The 16,419-nt window shown below is 42.1% G+C and overlaps 1 pseudogene; it reads left to right on the plus strand.

The window, feature by feature from the left end:
• Nucleotides 1–1,438: 1,438 nt before the first annotated feature.
• LOC133367629 (vomeronasal type-2 receptor 26-like) overlaps nt 1,439–16,419 on the plus strand; it is a 31,875-nt pseudogene continuing 16,894 nt past the window's right edge.

Here is a 16,419-nt window from a genome sequence, read left to right on the forward strand (position 1 = left end):
ATTGTTGGATGACCTTAGTGGCTAGGAGTGCCTTTTACCAGCTTCAGCTGGTAAGACAGCTGCAGCCATTTCTGGACCAGCATAGCCTGACCACTGTTGTCCATGCACCAGTAACTTCCAGAATGGATTACTGTAATTCACTCTATGTGGGGCTGCCCATGAAGTTGGTCCAGAAGCTGCAGCTGGTGCAAAATGTGGTGGTGTAACTGCTCACTGGGGTAGGGTATCACCAAATGTTACCCCACTGCTGAAAAAATTGCACTGACTGCCCATTAGCTACCGGGCCAAGTTCAAGGTTCTAGTTTTGGTGTACAAAGCCCTACGCAGCTTGGGAACAGGATACCTGAAAGCTCTTCTTACCTCGTATATACCCAGTTAATCATTGCGGTTTGCAGGTTAGGGCCTCCTATATTTACCATCTTTTCAGGAGGTCCATTCTGCACATCATAGGGAGTGGGCCTTTAGTGTTGTGGCACCGACACTTTGGAATTCCCTTCCCTTAAATATTAGAGAGGAACCATATCTGTTATCTTTTTGATGCCTATTGAAAACCTTCCTCTTTCAACAAGCCTTTTAAGTAGAAATCTTATCTCAGTCTGTGTCAGTGCTGGAATTACTTTTTAAGATGTTTTAAAGTTGCTTTTTAAAACATATTTTTAGAGGTGTTGTTTTAATATGTTCTTTTAATTGTGTTTTGTATTAATATATTTTAAAATCTTTTGTTTTTAAGATGATTTAAAATGTATTTAATGTTTTTGTTTGCCAACCTGGACTCCTTTTTGAAGGAAGGGACAGATATAAATAAATAAATAAATACAAGAAGAAGAAACTTTTAATAGTTTTGACATGCATGATTCAACTTCAAAAGTCAACAACACACAGGGGAAATGATAATCATATCTATCAGCATAAAAATTACTGGTTAACAGAATTGTCACCCAAAGCATGCTAGTGAGATCAGAAATAAGCATTTGAAAAAAACATTAGCATGAAACCCTTTTATTCTTCAGAACTGGATCTAGGTATAGGTAGGGCTCTGTCATTCTTGTTTCATAATCTCTCCTTTATATATTAGAACCTACCTCCACCAGCTGATTTTCAAAACAAAACAAAACAAATTTTAAACTCATTAGAAGACAAAGAGTTGGATACAGCCAATATAAGTTGAACTTGGGTCGCACTGGGGAAAAATGGGAACACTAAAGCCACACTGATTCCATTGGAAAGTATGTTCAACTAACTTATTCTGGATCCTACTCAAAGAGGTTATTTTGTTGAGAAGCACTGATTGACAATATTTAATAGAAGACAAGGGTATTAGCACCCATATTACATATCAAGCCAAGTTGTAGATCATCATTACTGCAATATCATCCACCATTCAATTGGGACTGTAGCAACACTGATAAAAACTGCATGTAATTCTATAAACGGTAATATGGAAATCAGTGATTGGAGGGGAGGTTTTATCAACAGGATTATGCTGGTGACAGTGTTGCTGTTAATACTGCTGGGTCATACTGTATGCAAGACACATTCTATTAACTGCAGCATACATGATGACCCCCTTCCTATTCCTCATGAATTTTACCAGCCAGGAGAACTTCTCATTGGTGAGATCGTTTCTCAAGTCTTCTTCCTCTATAATCTCCTCTCTTTCAAGGAACAGCCTACACAGATTGTGATTGATGAACCTATGTAAGACATCTGTTTCTCTCTCATTTTGTAATATATTCAGTCCATAATTATTAGGAACAGGTTTTTAAGGAGTACTGTGTTTATTTTTCATGTGACAAAAGCAGCATGCTAGCAACAATTGGGCTTGTTAATACATACTTCTGTCTTCTACATTATATTATTGGGCACAAAGCATCAGTACATTTTCCCTCACAAATACCAATGAAATAAGTGGATCCTCTGTGTTTCTATTTTGCTTCTGCAGAATAACCTCACGGAGGATGATGCCTTTATTTATATATAGTATTGTAAGACTTCCAATTGTACTTTCCACTTTCAGTTTTCTCTGATTTTATTTCTTAATAGCAGAAAGCTGTGGCTAAATATGCCGACATGGTTTAATAATAATTCTTAGCAACCAGAATCAACTCAAATAAAAAATAACACAGGCAACAAACTTTTTTTAAAAAAAAGTATAAATAAGGATGTGACTGGGATTGATTTGAAAAGAACAGAAAACATACAAGCTGAACAAATGCCACACAACCCCCATCAAACATTTCTAAGAGATAGAACTTAGAGAATATTTCTGCATCTTAAGACTTCAACTCTTCCAAGCACTGTGATTGGAGAGTGCTGGGTGGGGTGACAGCATTCTATCCTCTCTCCCTTTTTCCTCACCGTGGTGTTCTCCCTTATGGTGTTGCTCCATTCAGAGACACCCTATTTGGTTCATTGGAGACTCTTCTGACATACAGATCTGTTGGTTTGAGATCAGCTGACCCACTCTATAGAGATCTTTAGCTGCTTCAACTCGATTTGGATAGGATACAAATAGGCTTGAATTAGCCCTATTTGGTTTGCTTGTGATTTGTACACAGACAGTGCACAAACCAAGAAGGAGTGTCCCTAAATTTACTAGTGGATCTTTAATAATATGTTTGTGTTCTGTTCTTCTTTTATACTATATGTTACAGAATGTGCTAGAATGTGTTGAAAAATAAACAATTTAAAATAAAAAACGCACAGATTCCTTAAATATGGTCTATTTAATTTAGTTATTATTTATTATTTTATTCACTTATCATATGATTTATATCCCACCCTTCCTCTGAGCAGAAGCCTGGGTGGCAAACAAAAGCACTAAAAACACTTTAAAACATCATAAAATACATTAAAACAAAACATTTTTAAAAATATATTTTTAAAAATATTTCAAGAAATCTTTTTTTAAAAAATGGTCTAGTTGTTGCAGCTTTGCTTACCTGGAGCACAATCCAACTTGCATTCCATAGCTTTTTCCATAGTTGTTTTTTTAAGTAACATTTTTGAAGATGTTTCCTTTTAATGTTTTTTAAAGTTGTTTTTATGATGTTTTAATGTTTTTAGCGCTTTTGTTTGCTCCTGCTGGGAAGAAGGGCGGGATATAAATCAAATAATAATAATAATTCCCATCAGGCTGCGGGGAGTTGGATACGGTGGACCTCGAATGAGCCAGCGGGGTCCTGGTTCAGCTGAGCTATACCGATCTATGCCAGCATAAGTCTCTCATTGTGACTCAGCCAGAGATCTGCCAGAGAAGCTCAGCCTGATGTAAGGGCAGCAAGAGAAGCTTGCAGAAGGCCTGCAAAAGGAGTGTTTCGGGGTGTGTTGGAGGAGGGGCTGAGGTTAGGACTAACTCAATATCCAGGACCTGTTCAGGTCCCTCCTGTGGCCCTCTGTTGCAGCAGCCAGTGAAGGGGTGGAGAAGGAAAGATATTCTGTTTCCTTCCGCGACACCCTTCTGGCACAGCCAGCATCCTCTTCTCCAAGCAGCAGCTGCATGTGGCGGCCAATTCCACCAGCTCTGCCTCCACCAGCTTTGTTCCCACAGGCCTCTGGCAAGTCAGATTGCTCTGTTGGTTGGTATTGTTGAATACTGACAAAGGGAATGAGCCTAATAAATGCAGGGAACAGTTTACAAGCATGATTCCAAAACATTTCAAGCATCGAGCTCTTAAGTTCAGATAGTTCATTTTTTATTTTTATTTTTTGCTTTTAGTCTGTTTTCTTCTACGGTTAATAGTTTCATCTGAATCTTGAACACATGCAGATGAATGGTGAAGAGTGCAAATGTATTTTTATTACTTCTGTCACTGCTGTTTTGTTTAACATCTGTATATTCCCTTACAGTTCAGTGCCAAAGAACTACCAGCACATTCTAGCCTTAGCATTTGCTGTAAAAGAGATAAATGAGAATCCTCAAATCTTATCAAACATCTCTCTGGGGTTCTACATCCTCAATAGCTACTACACTGCTAGGATGACCTACAAGGCCACCCTCAGCCTGCTTTCTGCACAACAGAGATTTGTTCCCAACTTCAAGTGTCAAAATCAGAACAAACTCATAGCTGTCATTGGAGGGTGTATTTCTGAGATCTCTGCCAATGTGGCCATTATTTCATCAATCCAGAAAACTCCTCAGGTAAGCTGTGTGCAGAGGGATATGGAGATTTCACAAATGTGGAATACCATCATGATTTCAGAAAAGTTGCCTGTAATATTTTAGGTGATAAACTGATTAGAATTATAGAATGGGCCTATAAGGCAATCAAGTCCAACCCCTTGCTCGATGCAGGAATCCAGGTAGCTGTCCAGTTGCCTCTTCAATGCCTCCAGTATTGGAGAACCCATCACCTCCATAGGTAATTGATTCCATTGTCATACCGCTCTAACAGTTAGGAAGTTTCTCCTGATGTTCAGTTGAAATCTGGCTTCCTGTAACTTGAGCCCATTATCCCATGTCCAGCACTCTGGGACAATTGAGAAGAGATCCTGGCCCTCCTCTGTGTGGCAACCTTTTGAATAGTCAAGTAGTTAAATGTGGGCTAAATTAAAATACAATCAGGTGTATTCACAGCTCATTGATAAAGTACTAAAATATTTCTGTTCAATGAGATCTAATAAAACCTGAGGGAGATTTGGAGTGAGGTGTCCAAAGGTTGTGTCCTGGTCTAGGTATTATGCAACATTGTTAACAATGACTTTGATCAGGGGTTAGAAACTGTCAGAATCCCACAGCTTGGCACAGACACTGGGGGTAAGTTTCTGAAGAAAAAGCTCTGGGACCTATCAGAGGATGCCTATGCAAATCTGCAAAAATCTGAAATAACCTCAGGGCAACCTGATGTGCCACATCAGACGGGATAACTCAGCAGTTAACTACATAATCCATCTGACAAAATCCAAGCCCTGTCTTGATCCCTGATTCTCTTCCTTCATTCCCTGTACATCAAGAGTGAGGGTGGCAGTGGATGACTCAATGGGCTGCCATAAACCACTCCTGGTGTGCTCATTTGGCTGCTGGAAGGCTCTGTTGCAAATGGTCTCCTATGGAGGAAAGTTCTACTTGGGAGCAAGGAGTATATCCGGCTGCAAAAAATAAAAATAAAAAAATAAAGCAGGTAACTCAGAAGAGGTGAAGCTTTATAGAGACTCAAGTCACTCTGTCTCCTCTAGATCCTAGTGGCTTAACAGGTCTGTACTGAGCTCCTTAATTTCCAGTTCAGTTGCCCAGCTACAGCACTCATTGGCTCAATTCTGGCTATTACACAGGGAGATGGAAGTCAGGAACCGTTTTCCCTTGAGGGGACTGTGATGTTCCTATATTAATGTATATATGGTAAGTGTTGGTTGTTTAGAAAATACATGGTAAGTGGAGTGAAAGAGGAGGGGGAGTGAATGGGCAGTAGAATGCTAGATGATTGGCTGAGTGTTTAAAATGGCTGAATGTATAAAAGGAAGAGTGAGAGTGGAATCAGGGGGGAGAAGAGAACTGAGTGGGTTGCTTGGTGGGGTTTAGAGAGTTGTTTGCCAGGAGAGAGTGGAGAAGGAGGGAGGTGGAGTTCGGATTAGTATTGAGTAAAACCATATGCTTATGTGCCTTAAGAAGAAATCTTGTTAATCTTGTTAGCTTTGTTATCTGTAATAAATACTTAATTTGGTTTACCAAAGGCCTGATCCTTGGCTGGGGTTTCACAGACCAGAAGGGAGGGTAAGGTAATGACCAAGGCTGAAGGGGAACTGTAACAAATGGTGGCAGCGGTGAAGAGAATAACAATACCAGTATTCAGAGTCTCTGGGAATACTAGTATTAGGACGTTACTGGTGGTTGCCTAGCAGGGGGATCTGTTGAGATCTGTGCTAGAGCAGATATGTAAACCATAAGAGAGTGCGGTCCGGACTGGTGGAGTCCCTGGTGGTGCCTAGAGACAGGCAGTAACCACGAGCAGGTAGGAAACTGACAGGGAGAGCCAGGGAAGGACACACCACACTTGGTGGCAGTAGCGGTGGGATACGAACAACAGAGAATCCAGATCCGAACAAAGGAGACTACGTCACAGGTGTTGGCTGTAGCAGTGAGATACGAATACTAGAGAATCCCTACCAGTGGTGTGGCAAACAGAAATAACAAAACAAGATTACTTGTGAGAGTGACTGGCAAAGAGTGTGTGGCAAAGAGCGAGTGAACTCAAACACCATGGCTGAATATATAAAAATGAAAAGAGAGGAGCTGGTGGAGAAGTGCGTAACATTCAATTTACCTCACGAGGGTAAAGGGGTAGATGAATTCAGGGTAGCACTTATAGGATTTGCAACTGCCCAGCAAAAACAACCTGTCAGAGAAGAGACCCCAGAAGGATATTTAAGCAATCCCGCTTATATAGAGTACTTGAGAGAGAAGTTGAGGATGGAAACTGAGAGAATGAGGATGGAGTCTGAGGAAAAAGACAAACAGCGGGTCTTTGAGGCTGAGGAAAAAGATAAACAGAGGGAGTTGGAAACTGAGAAGTTGAGAATGGGGTTTGAGGAGAGGGAGAAGCAACGAGCAGTGGATGCCGAATTACAAGTAGAAAAGTTAAAATTTGAAAGAGAGAAGTTTCATTCTGATGAAACAAGAAAGGACAGAGATGGAGCAAAAATAAAAATTACTCCAAAGGACTTTGCTGTCTATGAGCCTGGTCAAGATCCTCAAATTTACCTCAGCACCTTTGAAAAAGCAGCTCAGTTGTGGGGGCTACCTGAAGATAAATACATGCAGTATTTATCAAACCTGATTAAAGGGGAATTGGCTGAGGTATACCAATATTTCCCCTCAGACAGGCCCGTCACCTATGCTGAATTCAAAGAAGCAGTGTTTAAAAGATTCAGACTGGGGCCTGATTATTTTAGAAAGCTTTTCAGAAATTGCCAGATACAGACAGGGAGGTCTTTTGTGGAGCTGGGGGCAAAACTGATGGATATCTTTGGGAAATGGCTGACAAGTGCAAAAGCTCAGTCTGTGGAGGAGGTGAAAAACCTCATGATATTGGATCAATTATACCATCAGTTACCACCAGAAATAAGGCTCCTGGTCAAAGACCGTTCCCCTACATCGGTGCAGGAGGCCGCAGAGATGGCGGATCACTTCGCCTCCAACAGAACTGGCTGGGTGGGGAAAACATCAAGAGATTTTAAACCCAGACCATATAACGCTGGCAGAAGGGATGTGGTACCACAGAGAGTGAGTCCTCCAGTAAAATCTGAAGGGCACAGGACACCCCAGAGTGGATCTGTGTACCCTAAAAGTGAGGAGAAATTATGCTACAAATGTGGTAGACCGGGGCACCTACGTTTTCAATGTGAGGTTGCCAACCCCATTAGTAATCCTGCTCAGACAAGGGCAGTGAAAACAGAGCCCAAGGCTTTGGAAACAGCAAAAAAGGTTCAGTTCTGCCGGATAAACTGGACAGAAGTAACAGACCTTGATTCAAGTCTGAGAGAGGAAGTGAGTGTACAAGGGGCAAATTATTGGGCATTGCTTGATACTGGTGCCGCTCAGACATTACTGAGGCCAGATTTAATAAAATCTGAGGTAATATTACCTCAGGAAACTGTGACTATCCAAGGAGTGAGGGGTCAACCAGAAAGTTTGCCTGTGGCCCTGGTGGAAATGACTTGGAGAGGCCGAGAGGGCCAATATAAAGTAGGCATTAATGCCCAGCAACAAGAACCAGTAATACTGGGAAGAGATGTAATGGGCGCCCAAGGAAAGATCTATGTAGTGACCAGACAGCAACTTGGCAGAGAAAAAGAAGCCATATTAAGGGGGGCTGAAACAAACAGGGTGGAATCTGTTAACCAGCCTCAGGTCACCATAGCAACCACTAGCAGGCCTGCTGAAGGAGACCAACTGTATCAAGTGGTCTCTGATAATGATGAGGCAGATCAATTCAGGGAAGAGCTGCAAAAAGATATAAGTTTGAAGCAGATAAAGGAACAAGCTCTGACCCAACAGATTCCTTTCACTGACAAACTGAGGAATCAAGTTGTGTGTGAGAATGGGATTTTATATAGACTGTGGATGCCTGCTGAGAGAAAGGGTGAATGCGAACAAGTGAAACAAATGATGGAAATGGTGAAAGAGAATTTGAGTCAAGCTCAGCAGAAGCAACGTTACTGGTATGACAGAACAGCCAGGGAACGTGTGTATAATGTGGGAGATATGGTTATGGCATTCATACCCAGGAAACATGACAAATTACAGGCTAACTGGGAAGGACCATATACCATCAGAGAAAGGCTTGACACAGTGACGTATGTAATCACCACAGACCAATTAAACAAAAGCAAAGTGGTTCATGTAAATATGTTGAAGCCTTACCATACCAGGGATGCACAGGTGTTGCAAGTTACCTTATTCCCTGAGGGAAGTGGGCCTGAACTTCCAGATTTGGTACAGGAAAGCAAAGACAAAGGAGGGGTAGATCAAGTGGAATGGTCAGAGGAGGTGAAGGAGGAAGTAAAAGAAGAGATCCTGAGAGTTTTGAAAACCTATAGGAATCTCTTTAGCAACAAACCTGGCCGAACCAGTATAGTTATACATTCCATTGATACTGGAGATCATGCCCCAATCAGATCTGTTCCGTACCGTGTGAATGGGAAAGTTTTGAATGCGATCAAAAAGGAGGTGGAAGATATGCTGGAATTAGGAGTGATCAGGGAATCCATCAGTCCCTGGGCCTCAAGTATTGTCCTGGTTCCAAAAAAAGATGGAACGACAAGGTTTTGCATTGATTATCGGCTAATCAATAAAATTACTGTCCCAGATGCGTATCCTATGCCTAGGGTAGACGCAATGTTAGAGTTATTGGGGGCAACAACCATTATCTCTACACTAGATCTCTGTAAAGGATTTTGGCAAATGGAACTAGACGAGCAATCCAGAGCCAAAACTGCCTTCAGTACACCAGATGGGTTATATGAGTTTGTGACCTTACCCATGGGACTAAGGAACTCACCAAGTTCATTTCAGAGGCTAATCAATACTGTGTTGCGCGGCATGTCAGATTTTGCAGTGGCCTATATCGATGACGTGGCCATTTTTAGCAAGTCGGTGCCTGAGCATGTCCAACACCTGACAACAGTATTGGAGGCCTTAAGAAAAGCAGGCCTCACAATAAAAGCTAAGAATTGCCAGTTTGGATTAAAGCAAGTAATCTATTTAGGACATAAGGTGGGAAGTGGGAAAATCACCCCCTTATGGAGCAAGGTGGAGGCAATACAAGCATGGCTGATCCTCTTAACCAAAAAACAAGTAAGGGCATTTCTGGGTGTGGCTGGATTTTATAGGAAGTTTGTGAGAAATTTTGGGGAAATAGCAACCCCCTTGCATGAATTAACAAAGAAGAAGTGTTCTGAGCGTGTGGTATGGACGGATGAATGTCACAAGGCTTTTGATCTACTGAAGCAAGCCTTGTGCCAAGGACCCATATTAATAGCACCAGACTATGAGAAACCATTCATCATGGCTACAGATGCGTTGGACCTCGCGCTGGGAGTCGTCTTGCTGCAGGAGAGAAAAGGCACCAGACATCCAGTGGCGTACCTGAGTCACAAGGTGACGCCAAGGGAGAAAAACTATTTGTCGGTCCAGAAGGAGTGCCTAGCGGTCGTGTGGGGACTGAACAAGTCGCGCCCATACGTGTGGGGACGAAGATTCACAGTGACTATGGATCATCGGGCCTTGTTATGGTTGCAGACTATGAAAAACCATAACACTATGCTGCAGAGGTGGTCCTGGGCCCTACAGGACTATCAAGTGGACTTCCAGTTCATCAAAGGCAAGGACAATGTACTCGCCGATGGACTTTCCAGGCAAGTGGCTGGGACTGCAGTGACGTGACCAGATGGAGGAACAAAGAAAGACATTTTCCCCATAGAGACTTTTATTTGTTAACGCGACGTATAAATCCTGGAACAGGAATAATACTCTGCCGTTGTTTTAAGGGGGGGGAAATGTGATGTTCCTATATTAATGTATATATGGTAAGTGTTGGTTGTTTAGAAGATACATGGTAAGTGGAGTGAAAGAGGAGGGGGAGTGAATGGGCAGTAGAATGCTAGATGATTGGCTGAGTGTTTAAAATGGCTGAATGTATAAAAGGAAGAGTGAGAGTGGAATCAGGGGGGAGAAGAGAACTGAGTGGGTTGCTTGGTGGGGTTTAGAGAGTTGTTTGCCAGGAGAGAGTGGAGAAGGAGGGAGGTGGAGTTCGGATTAGTATTGAGTAAAACCATATGCTTATGTGCCTTAAGAAGAAATCTTGTTAATCTTGTTAGCTTTGTTATCTGTAATAAATACTTAATTTGGTTTACCAAAGGCCTGATCCTTGGCTGGGGTTTCACAGACCAGAAGGGAGGGTAAGGTAATGACCAAGGCTGAAGGGGAACTGTAACAAATGGTGGCAGCGGTGAAGAGAATAACAATACCAGTATTCAGAGTCTCTGGGAATACTAGTATTGGGACGTTACTGGTGGTTGCCTAGCAGGGGGATCTGTTGAGATCTGTGCTAGAGCGGATAGGTAAACCATAAGAGAGTGCAGTCCGGACTGGTGGAGTCCCTGGTGGTGCCTAGAGACAGGCAGTAACCACGAGCAGGTAGGAACCTGACAGGGAGAGCCAGGGAAGGACGCCTCACAGGGACATTTCTGGGGGCACATGCCAGTGGTGAGTGGGGCAGAGGCAAAAGAGGAAAGATAAAGGGTTGTGACTCTTACTCTTGGGCACTCCATTGCATTCCAGCCGCATAATAAATTTACACACAGAGACAAAACAAATATGTCTACATCTATGCCGACCAGAGGTATCATCACAGTTGAAGGACACATTCCAGACAGACACAATTGCTTGAGCAGGGTCATTAAAGGATACGGCCTGCACAAAGGCATTGTGGCCTGGGGATGGATATAATCTTGGGAGATCCTCAAGGGATGGACAGAGACCCTGAAGACCCTGACACTGATGTAGGAGAGCATGAACTCTTTATCATATTTGTTGATGTCATAACACTGAGAGGCACAACTATCAGTGCAGAAGAGAGAAATAAAATTCAAAATGCCCCTCATGCAATGGAAAACTGTTAAAATGAAATCTGACAGAGCCAAATCCAACGTATTGCAGTTAGGCAAAACAATGATGCCCAAGTGCATAGCAATAGGATGTGGGTTATATGTATTGGCAGTAGTGCATGCGACATTGTTCTCAATATTTCAGTTGATCAAAACATAATGATGTGTGAGCTTTGTGATATGGCTATATAAAGGTAAATACCAATTTTAGGCTGAATTAAAACAACCCTACTTTCCAAGTTATCAGACCTTTTAATTCTACTTAATTTTTCACTAGTAAGACATCAAGAGAACTACTATGTCCAGTTCCTGGTGTCACACTTAAAGAAGGGTACAGACATATTGAAATGAGTCAGCAGGAGGACAGCAAATACAGTCCGAGTAGGGAGAACAGATCATAAAAGGAAAGGTTGAAAGAAAGGGATATGTTTAGTCCTCCAGTGAGAATTTTAAGGGAAGACCTTATAGCCCTCTTCAAATACTTCAACAGCTGCCACATAGAAGAGAGCAAATTCTCCTTCCCTGCTGCCCCAGATGGCAGGGCTAGATTATGGTTCAACACTAGGAGTAAAAATACTTCAACAATGGAACAATGCAGCAGCCACTCTTATTTTGATTTTCCACAGAGCATTGGACTATATGGCCTGGAGGACCCATTGAAACATATTTATTCAATGTTCTGTTCTAATCCATCTAATATATTTATACATTTTATTTCAGCTGACTTATGGATCATTTTTGGCAGTACAAGGTGCTAAAATGCTATTCCCATTTTTGTACCAGATGGTCCCAAATGAAGCCCAACAGCACAAAGGTGTTGTGTGCTTACTACATCATTTTGGATGGACTTGGGTTGGGCTCTTTGCCGTGGATGATGACAAAGGGAACATGTTTTTACAGACAATGGTGCCAATGCTTACCCAGAATGGCATCTGTTATGACTTCATAGTAAGAATACCAAAATGGAATTATCTGGATAAGATGGTAGACCGGTTTTTCAAGCACCTGGAAAGCTATATCATCATATTTGAGAGAAAAGCCAATGTGTTTTTTGTATATGGAGAACCTCCATCCTTTCAAGTTTTGAGAATGATGTTCTTTCTAGCATCCTTCGTGGAATTGCCACCTCTTGGTAAAGTGTGGATTGTTACATCCCACTGGGATTTTGCATCACACTCTATTCAAAAAAATTGGGATTTACAGACCTTCCATGGTTCCATATCCTTCACAGCTCATTCAGACCAGCCTTTGGGATTCCAAAAGTTTGTTCAGATGCTAAGACCTTTCTGGGCAAAAGGAGATGGTTTTATAGAGGACTTCTGGGAGCAGGCATTCAGCTGTTCCTTGAAAATGTCTAAGGGGCAGGATGAGGAAAAGAAAACCTGCACTGGGAAAGAGAAGCTGGAGAGTCTTCCTGGGAGTGTGTTTGAAATGAGCATGACTGGCCACAGCTACAATGTCTACAATGCTGTCTATGCTGTGGCACATGCTTTGCATGCCATATACAAATTCAGCTACAAGCACAGAAGGTTGGCAGAAGGAGAGACACTGGCATTTCAGAAGGTGCAACCATGGCAGGTAATTACAAATGAATACTTTTTAAAAAAGACACACAGACTATCTTTTCTTCCAGAAATAAAGGAAACTCTATCTGCTTGATACAATTCCACTGTTTGCAGTAGTTCCAATACCTTTTGGAACGCCTCTCCCGATATGAACCTGCTCATACACTACGCTCAACATCGAAGGTCCTCCTCCGAGTTCTGACTCATAGAGAAGCTCGGAGGATGGTAACAAGAACTAGGGCCTTCTCAGTGGTGGCCCCCGAACTGTGGAATAGTCTTCCCGAAGAGGTGCGCTTGGCGCCGACATTGCTATCTTTTCGGCGCCAAGTTAAAACCTTCCGATTTTATCAGGCATTTTAGCTTTTCGTAAATATGTTTTAACTGGTTTTAGATTATGGATTTGTATTTATATTTTTTGTATTCTTCCATGTGATTTTATTGTATTCATTATATTTGTTGTACACTGCCCAGAGAGCTATGCTAGTGGGGAGGTATAAAAATTAAATAAATAAATAAATTTTCACTTCCTTTCATTTTGTTCATTTTTTTTGTTACAAAATCATTAATTTAAGTATTAGCAGCCTTGTGAAGCTTGTGGAAATAGTGGTTCCTCTCCTCATATTTTCTTTGAATTTAGGTCCATCATTTTTTAAGGAGAATTTTATTCAACAACAGTGCTGGGGATTCAGTGTGCTTTGATGATAATGGAGAATTAGTTACAAGTTTTGATGTTACAAACTGGGTGATCTCCCCGAATGGCTCGGTGGTTAGGGTCAAAGTTGGAAAACTGGAACCTCAGGCTCTTTCAGGCAAACAATTAATCATTTCTGATGATCAAATTGTGTGGCATAAAAGCTTTAATCAGGTGAGATGTAGCTTTATGTCATCTGATGTTTTGTGACCAAATTTTGTTAATTCCAAAGCCATTGAAGGTGTCTAACTGTATTCCATCTTTAATTTTTGTAATAGATCTTTTATTTTTATTTCATGAACTTTGTTTCTTAAAAATACGTACTGTACTCCAGTTCTACTTTTGGTGAAATCCTATAAAATCTGGCATCGGGGGTGGGAGGGCTGGGTCCTATGCTGTCTATTTCCATATTCTGAACATAATAGCAGCAGTGCATTGTCCATGGTCACACAATAATTTTTGGAATATGTACCAGTTGCTGATAATCAAAAGTGCATAGCATACTATTGAAACCAGGCCCTGCTTGCAGGCTTCTCATAGGCATCTATTTCACTTCTGTGAGAACAGGACATTGAACTCGATAGGCCTTTCATCTGGTCTAGCCGGGCTTATGTTCAATTAAGCCAGCTGTGGGGAACAAGTTTTAGCTCTGGTTTTATTATACAGCCACAGGAGTGGCTGTATACTATAGTCAGCATCGGTTTTTTGCATTCCGCAATGTTAAATTGAAAATACCCCATGCCATTCTGATGCTTCCCATAAGTTCATTTCAAGACAAGATCAGCCACACAGGGCCTTCTCTCAGTCCCGCCAACTAAAACAGCTAGGTTGGTGGGGACTAGAGAGAGGGCATTCTCAGTGACGGCCCCCACTCTCTGGAACTCCCTCCCGTATGATCTTCGGCATGCCCCTTCCCTGAATGTATTCCGCCAGGCCTTGAAGACCTGGCTTTTCAGACAGGCCTCCGGGACTTCCGGGGAGGGTTAATCTCTATGACTAATTGCCTATTACTCTGAACTGCCATTGTTTTATAGTTTTTATCACTTGTATTGTATTATTATGATGTATTTTATTGTAACTGAGATGTACGTCGCCTAGAGTGGCCATTGGCCAGATAGGCGACACATAAATTAAATTATTATTATTATTATTATTATTATTATTATTATTATTATTATAAAACAAAACTTATAGTCCTGAACTCTGAAACGCTTGCTTAACAACCTTCTAAATTTTCATGACGATACACAAAACAATCAGAGAGAATAGAGAGTTCAAATTGTAAAAAGAGAGAAAGAAAAAACAGAACTCTTTGGGACTTTCTTCTGTCAAGGGTTCTCATAATCTGTTGAAATTAATTGAAAATCAGCCATGTTCACAGAGTAACCATAATCCTTTTACTGACCTTGCCCCATACACCGACATTCATCTTCTGCAGTTTAAATAATAATAAAATATGTCTGGCTGATTTTTAATTAATTAAAGAAATTTTGCATTGAACTCAATGATGATGTCGGGCATGCTCAGTAAGAACTAACTGTCAGTGTTCTAAAAGCCAGACTCACAGATGCTGGGCTTGCCTAATCAGGGGACCACACCCACACCAGACTTTGATTTCACATGAGACAGTCCTGGCTTCCCCCAGAGAATCTTGGGAAGTGTAGTTTGTGAAGGGTGCTGAGAGGATACTCCTATTCCCCTGGCCACATAGAAAAGATCAAAGACTCCTTATCTACTACCCCAGAGGGTAGAACTGGATTATGATCCAACATTGAAGGTAAACATACTTCAAAAATGGAACAGAACAGCTGCCTGTTGTAAAAACTGTTCTGACTTTCCACAAGATTTCAGATTAGATGGCATACAGGCCAAACACAATACTTCATTTAGCTTTCTCTTGTAGTTTGTGAAAGGTGCTGAGAGGAGACTCCATTTCCCTGACAGAGCTCCAGTGGCCAGAGTGGTTTAACAGTCAGCTTCTCTGATTGCAGCTCTGTGAGTGGAACAGGGCATGCCCTAGCAACTCTCAGCACCCTTCACTAACTACACTTCCCAGGATTCTTTGGGAGAAGCCATGAAGCCTAAAGTGAAATAACAGTCTGGTTTGGATGTTGCCAGGGACAGCTTTGGTTTAAATTTGGGTTGGAGGCTACATGTGCCTGCTGTAGAATAAAAAGATGGGAGAAACCCTGAAAAAGAATGATACTGTTCACAATGTTTTCCTTTTGGAAAGGAAAGGGACTTCCCCTCTGTCCAGTGCCTACCCATCCAATCATCTCCCCCTCCCCTTCCTGCTTTTCTCCTCCCCTGCCCCTCCCCCAGGTCAGTTTCACCTATCCTAAACATGATTGCACAGGAGTAAATCCCACTGAAGTAAAAAAACATGCAAATGATCAAACCTGCTCTCCCTCCCCCTCCATCCTATCCCCTACCTGTTGCCCCTTCCCTCTCCCTTCCTTCCCCCTCCCCCATCCCTTCCAATCGCCTCCTTCCCCCTTCTCGTTCCCCTCCTGTCCTCCCCCATGGTCAGTTTTACCTATCCTAGGACTACAACCTGGGAGACCTGGGATCAAGTCCCCACATAGCCATGAAGCTCATTGGGTGACCTTGAGCCCATCACTGCCTCTCAGCCTCAGAGGAAGGCAATGGGAAACCACTTCTGAATACCGCTTACCATGAAAACCCTATCCATAGGGTTGTCATAAGTCAGAATCAACCTGAGAGCAGTCCATTTCATTTTCAAGCATGATTGCACAGGAGTAAATCCCATTGAACTCAATAAGTATGCAAATGATCAAACCTGCCTTCCCCTCCTCTTCCCTCCCATCACCTCCCTTTTGTCCCTTCCCTAACCATTCCTTCACACCTCACACCTCCCCTTCTAATCCCCTCCTTTCCACTCCCACTCCTCCTGCTCCCCTCTCTCCCTTCTTTTCCTCTACTCGCCTCTCCCCCACCTCCTCCCCCATGGTCAGTTTTACCTGTCCTAGCCATGATTGCACAGGAGTAAATCCCATTGAACTCAATAAGCATGCAAATGATCAGACCTGCCTTTTCCCT

The sequence above is a fragment of the Rhineura floridana genome, chromosome 11 (assembly GCF_030035675.1).
Source record: "Rhineura floridana isolate rRhiFlo1 chromosome 11, rRhiFlo1.hap2, whole genome shotgun sequence".
In the NCBI taxonomy this organism is placed as follows: Eukaryota; Metazoa; Chordata; class Lepidosauria; order Squamata; family Rhineuridae; genus Rhineura; species Rhineura floridana.